The sequence below is a fragment of the Rattus norvegicus genome, chromosome 2 (genome assembly GCF_021556685.1).
Source record: "Rattus norvegicus strain SHRSP/BbbUtx chromosome 2, alternate assembly SHRSP_T2T, whole genome shotgun sequence".
In the NCBI taxonomy this organism is placed as follows: domain Eukaryota; kingdom Metazoa; phylum Chordata; class Mammalia; order Rodentia; family Muridae; genus Rattus; species Rattus norvegicus.
The window spans coordinates 113514031-113521173 of record NC_141535.1 but is presented as its reverse complement, the minus strand read 5'-3'; the positions used below and the strand labels follow the sequence as shown (position 1 = coordinate 113521173).

At 43.5% G+C, this 7143-nt stretch overlaps 1 non-coding gene across 1 annotated transcript; it reads right to left on the bottom strand.

Moving 5' to 3' along the window:
• Nucleotides 1–568: 568 nt before the first annotated feature.
• LOC120101379 (U1 spliceosomal RNA) lies at nucleotides 569–731 on the bottom strand. Its single transcript, XR_015679047.1, has one exon. It is a non-coding gene; the product is annotated as a U1 spliceosomal RNA (small nuclear RNA).
• Nucleotides 732–7143: the final 6412 nt, after the last annotated feature.

Genomic DNA, 7143 nt, shown 5'->3' with positions numbered 1-7143 from the left:
TTCCCTGAAGAAGTTATCAGTCATGTGCAGATGGTGGGAGCAGAGCTCTAAGCTAATGGCAGCTTCTGTCTCTGGGGTGCTGAGATTGATGTGGCGTTTCCCTATGAAGCTCGCCCTAGTCTTTTAACTAGCTTGCTGGATGCCCAGGGATAATTTAGATAAAGTCTATAAAAAAGAAGAGAACATAGTGGCTGCCCAAGCCACAAAGTTAGACAGTTCCTGGGGGAATGCACCTTATGAAGAGCTAGGAGGGGCTCAGGGAGCTGCAGGAGGAAGCCCACTTACTGAATCAGTAAGATCCTGTGTCCTTGGACATAAACACAGTCCTCATTAAAAATGTTAGTTTTAGCCTGATGATGCTGGTGCACACCTTAATTCCCAACATTCAGGAGCCGGGTGGATTTCTGTGCATTTGAGGCCAGCCTGGTCTACAGAGAGTTCTGGGACAGCAGGGTTACAGAGAGAAACCCTTGCTTTGAAAAAACAAAAACAAACAAAATATTAATTTTAGATGTAGGGTGGATTTCTGGGTCTCTTTGTCTTCCAAACTGACATTCTTTTTTTTTAAAGGGGGAGCTCGCGAACGCAGCTCCCCCACTGCCACAAATTATGCAGTCGAGTTTCCCGCATTTGGGGAAATCGCAGGGGTCAGCATATCCGGAGTGCAATGGATAAGCCTCGCCCTGGGAAAACCATCTTCGTGATCATGGTACCAACCAAACTGACATTCTTAAACAAGGACCCTCTATGTATCATCAACTTGAAATAAGGAGAAGGCAGCTTCTTCACAGTCCAAGGGCTATGGGATATTGCTTTGGAGAGAGGAAATATACACTCCTCCCTACCTACCCACACAGGTTCTCAAGAAGGAGTGGGTGTTGCTAGCCAAGGGGGTGAACTCAGAGGTAGGCTTTTGAGGACCTAACTAACCAGGGAGTTCATGGTTTCTATTATAGCTGTGGGGTCATATGGGAGTCTCCTGTACCAGAAGTGCCTCTGCTGACTCAGCATGTTAGGCGGGCATGGAAGGTGTTCATGCTGTAGGTTTGATTGGTAAGCAAAATGTTAAAGTGAGTAACACACTTGTGAGTGTCCATTTGAAGCGCGCGCGTGTGTGTGTACACACACACGCGCGTGCATGTGTGCTGTGTGTGGCGGTGCCTGCGTGTAAGTGTGCAGCTATGCGCATGTGCAGACCAGAACAGGCCATTTGGCATCTTTGACTATTACTTTTTCCGTGTTGCCTTTCTACAGGGCCCCTCACTGAGTGAAAACCTCACCAGCAGCCTAAGCGTTTGGCTGCTGAGCTCTCAGATCCACTGTCTCTGCCCCACCACAGCACTGCAGCTGTAGGCATGCACAAGCGTGCTGGGCTTTTTATGTGTGTGCTAGAGGCTGGAAATTAGGTCCTCATGCTGCATAGCAATCTGTCTTACCACTGAACTTCCTCCCCAGCCACGCTCTTCTTTCTCTTTAAACATTTATCTTCCAATCCTGGAAGACTCTTACAGGGCCCCTAGGACCTCTTTTTGCTCTTTTAAACCGGCTTTGTGATGGAAAAGAAGAACCAGGGATCTGATTTCTCAGCACTGTACTGTCCTTCCTAGGCAAGGAGAGAGCAGTGTACCAAGACCCAGGAGATCATCAAAGAGCCCCCCTGCCTGTAGGGTTGGGAATCCCCTTCTGCTGTGAAAAGAACAAAGGAATCTCTGGGTCAGACTGGGTGACCGCTGCGCTCAGGGTGGGGCAGCGGGCTAAATTCCCTCCTCCAAGACCTCCCCCAACCAATCTAGTCTCCCTAGCTGGCTAGAGGTTGTTCTCCACGGATTTCTCCGACCCCTCCTTGAAGACTGAAATGTTCCAGCTACTCTGTCACTTGGAGTTAACAAGGGCCACATGTTTACCACCCAGGGTGAGAGTAGTTTTCCCTTTCACTTGTCCTCAAATTGCATCTCGCTGGCTGCTTGCTTTACCCCATCGATTGCTCATTTGGCCGCCTCCTCTCTTTAGGTCTTTAGTACTAGGAAAAGCTGTTCACAAGCGGGAGGGTCTCCCCGAAGAAGCCCAGTTAACCGTTTTGCCGGCTTCCTGGGCAGGGTGGTGAACGAAGTCTGTTCAAACGCATCCATCTTCTAATCTAAGTGGAAACAACAGCATTGCAGAATCCACCGGAAGAAGACAAAACACGATTCAATCTCATTCGCAAAACACTGAACTGCTACAGGTTGATAAATGAAGAAAATGCCTCTAATTTCTTCCTGGGTTCTCTCCTCCTAATTGGCTGGGCATTTTCTGGCACCAGAGACTTTCAGTCACATCCGTGAGTTCAAATAAGTGTGCTCTTAGGAAAGATACTACACGTGCTTTTATTTGGTAAAGTGAATTTGCTTAATAATCAGGGTTTGACAAAAATGACACATTGGGTATGTTTTCAAGATGCACACCCGTATATTATGTGTTCTTAGACACACACACACACACACACACACACACACACACACACACACAATTAGGGATGGCATGGTGGCAGGAGCTCATAGCAGCTGGTTACATTGTGTTCAGTCAAAAAACAGAGAGGGATGACTTCCCTTTCCTCTTTTATTGAGCCTGGGACCCAGCTCAGGGAAGCGGTTTCACCTACATTCAGGGCAGGTCTTCCCACCTTGTTTCAGTCAGTCTAAGATCCCTCCCCAGACATGGTGATTTTAAAACCAGCTGACAACAAACATTAGCTATTTTCTCTTTCCCCAGTTTTGTGTCTTTCCTTATAGAACTCATGGCATCTTAAAAATCTATGCTAATAAACCTTACCTGATTTTCAATATGTGAACTTTTATTGGCTATCTCTTCTATCTGGAGTTGTATGTATGTGTAATATGTTTGATGCATAATTATACAAATCTGTTACGCACAGTAGAAGATGATCACAAATATTGGAATAATGGGAAAGACAAAGCAATGCCTAAGTTTTGTTTCATTTTATTTATTAATGATACAAACTGTTTATCTATCTTTTAATACTAGTGATGACATTTTAGTGAGACAATGATTCTGACCAGATAGCCACTGAGGACTAACTTCCATAGTACCGGAAGATGTTCTGCATCTGTCAAGGGAGAGAAGTAATCACTAGCCCTACCCAGCTGTGATGCCATGAGCCCAGCAATGTCGATCTTGGTAAGATAGCCCCAAAGAGCAATAGTGGTACTTATATCTTGGTGGTAACCAAGTCTAACTGAACTTAAGGCCCACTAAACAGGGAGGGAATTATGCCTGCTACCAGAAGCCTAGGTAATTACTCCTTGCTGGTTAGACCATGGACCTTAGAAGAGAACTTACTGACATTTTCCCAAACCAGTATTTTGAACCCTTTCCATTATTTACTATTTACATTAAAAATTCAGTATCTCTAGTGTTAGTTTTTTTCCTTTCCTGTCTCTTTTTCCCCCTCTTATAAAAAGGACTTATTTTTAAGTGTGTGTGTGTGTGTGTGTGTGTGTGTGTGTGTGTGTATGTGTATATGAGTGCAGGAGATCAAGGAGGTCAGAGATGTCAGATTTCCAAGGCAGTTGTGAGGCATCTAATATGGGTTCCTGGAACAGAATTCCAGTCTTCTGCAAGAACAGAATATACTCTGAATTGTTCAGTAATCACCCCATTCTTGCCCTTTCTCCCTTTCTTCCTCCCTTCCTTCCTCCCTTCCTTCTTTTCTTCTTCTTTTCCTTTTTGGTGCTGGGGCTGAGGCAAGAGCCTCATGGACCAGAAGCGTGCACTGGGTCACTGAGCTACACCCTCAGTTCTGTAATGGCTTCTTTGGCAAAAAATATCTCCTATGCATATATAGACTCATAGTTGGAAAATACATCGGTAGATTATTACACTGTGTCAACATCTACCAATCTTGCAATGCTTTTGTTAAAATCTGACAGTTCTCATTTTCACAGGTGGTTTCCTTTCATTCCTGCAAACTAATCAGAATCCATAATACTTTTGTACTCCCAAGACATGTTTTGAAAGCCTAAGGACATTCTTCTTGATTTGTAAGATTATTATCCTAACTTTAAAATTCTAAAACGTCTTCAGATATAACCATCAACTGTTTGCATAGTTGAAATACATGACTTTTAATAGTAAGATTATATACACATCCAAATGTCTCTTTACACAGTATTAATTTTCTTTGAAAATCAGTTGCTGTCTTAGTTAGGGTTTTATTGCCATGGAGAAACACCATGACCAAGGCAACTCTCATTAAGGAAAATATTTAATTACAACTGGCTTATAGTCTCAGAGGTTCAGTCCATTATCATCATGGTGGGGAGCATGGCAGCCTTCAGGCAGACATGGTGCTGGAGGAGCCAAGAGTTCTACATCTTGATCCATAGGCAATGGGAGACTGTGTTCTACTCTGGGTGTAGCTCGAGCATAGGAAACCTCAAAGCTTGTGCCCTCAGTGACACACTTCCTCATCAAGACCCCACCTACTCCAAGGCCACCCCTCTCAATAGTGCCGTTCCCTGTGGTCAAGGATTCAAACACGCTGGTCTATAGGGGCCATACTCATTTAAAGCACCACACTTACTTTCTCACGAATTATCACAAGATCATAGATTAACAGTGTTTAGTGTGTTAAAATCCCAACAAGGTAGCAGACCTTTGAACTTTTTACTGTAATGGTGTCTTTGTAAAAATCTTTTAAACTGAGTTTTTCTGGGCTTAGTTTGGTAAAAATAATAACACACTATTAGAAATGTACTTAAATGGGCATTTGTGATCTACAAATACCTTATCTTATGAACTACATTATCACACTATAGTTCATAAATTTGTGTAATTACTTTGTCAATTAAATATTTTCAAAAAATTAATATTTGGGATGCAGGGAGATGGTTCAGTTGGTAAAGTGGAAGTACAAATGTGGAGATCTGAATTTGAATTCCCAGAGAGTAAAGGCTGGTCGTGGCGGCCAATGGATGTAGCCCTAGTGCCGGAAGTTATGTGTGGAGACAGGTCAATTGCAAGAGCTCATTGGCGACCCACCTAGACAAATGGATGGGACACGGACTCAGTGAGTAGCTCTGACTGGGAATAAATAGGGTGAAGAGCAGTAGAGCTTTGGTTTCATTACGTATTGTAATGCTAACTACTGTCTCATAAGGCCTGGTTTGCCTCCAGGCATGCACACAAGAGGTGCTATGTAATCTTGCCCCCAAGTTATCCCTGATTGGTGAATAAAGATTCCTACAGTTGGGCAGCAGAAAGATTGGTGGGGTTTGGGTTCCTAGGCTTGGGGTCTGGGGAAGACCTCGAGGAGAAGATAAAAGAAGGTGGAGAGAGGACAAGATTCCATGGGTAGGTAAGTCATGAAAACATGGCCACAAGGGCTAGCCAATTGGAGTTAAGAGCTGCCCAGAAGGAAAACAGTGTTATAACTTGGGATTACTGATAGGGAATTAGAAATAACAGCATAGAGGGTAGTTATTTGCCCAGATCCAGTGGAAACAGCTTATTATAAATGCAAAGATTGTGTGTCTTTTATCTGGTAACTGAATGATCAAAGGTGGGGTAGAAACTCCTGATTGAGATTAAATATTTAGTACAACAGAGAGTAACTGAAGAAGATGCCCAGTGTCAACCTCTGGCCTCTGTGTGCATATACACAAACATTCACCACACACCTACACGTATAGAAACGTGTACATAGAGCATACATGTACACATGGAAAATCATATTTTGAACAAAAGAGTATGTTGCTGTGTGCTCTCCTCACTGATGGAGATCTGCCTCCTTGACTATGAGGTTCACAGAAAGGCAGACTTTTGTTGTATGAACCCCATACAGAATCCACCATTAGCTCCATAATATAACACAATGCAATGCAATGAAAATTACCTTTCATATTAAGTGTACAAGAACTTGTCCTTAACATTTAGACCAGGGATAATCTGGAAAATTGTTCCAATGTGTGTATATCTCATATCTTCCTGGATACTGCATTGACATGTAATATATGCTTGTACATGATGAAGAAGGTTTCACATAGCATGGCATATGTGGTTGGAGGAGAGGGAGGGTCAAAGGGCAAATTCTAGAAATTTAATGCCAAATGACACACTTAAGAGGAACTTGAAGGGTGAAAGATATGTTCAAATTGACGGAGAGATGAGGGAGATTTGAGAAGCCACAAAGAAGATGCGACTGTATTTATACACCAAGGAGTGTGGAGCCAGGAAACAGAGCTCCTCGGGGGCAGGGAGGCACCAGACTAGAGTTGTATGGACGCAGATTCTGAACGGCTTTGTTCTGTTAGCCTTAGGGAGACACTGGAGATTAAAATAAAGGAATGACCTCAATGGAAGATATATAACATTTGTAAAGCTTGAAGAACATGGGTGTTTTGAAAATAATTTTTGATAAGTGTAGATGAAATTCCTTTGAATATAACTTAATAAATGCTTATTTGACATAGTCTTTGTCAGACAGGATTACCAGGGCACGATAGAAGTAAATCAGAACATATTTTATATCAGGTGGAAGGACTAAGCTGAATGTTTGCCATGATGCTGCCAAGATTTGCCAACATGTTCATTTCCTTTAAAATTGTGTTTTGGGCGTGGAGAGAAGGCTCAGCGGTTCAGAGCTGCTCTTCTGGAGGACCCGGGTTTGATTTCCAGCACCCACACAGTGGTTCACCATCATTTGTAACTCTAGCTCCAGGCGATTCCATGTCCAAGAGGGTTGTATTACTCACCATTCTGCGGTGGTGATAAAACGCCAGGACAAAAGCAACTTCCAGAAGGAATGGCTTATGGTTCTAGAAGGGTACGAGCCCAGTAAGTGAGGAGGTCCAGCACCAAGTGTTAGGCATGGTGGCAGGAACAGGAAGCTGAGAGCTGATTTCTCCAAATCATGGTCACATGGTCACAAAGTCACAAAGCAGAGAGCGAGAGCGAGAGCGAGAACTGGAAGTGGCGTAAGGTTTTAGCTCTCCCCCCACCCCTACCTCTTCTCCATGACATACTTCCTCCAGCAAGGCAGCACCTGTAAACCTTCCCAAAACAGTGCCATCAACTGGGGACCAAGACTTCAAATATTTGAGCCTGAGGGGACCTTCTCACTCAGCCACTAGAAGAATGAGGTAC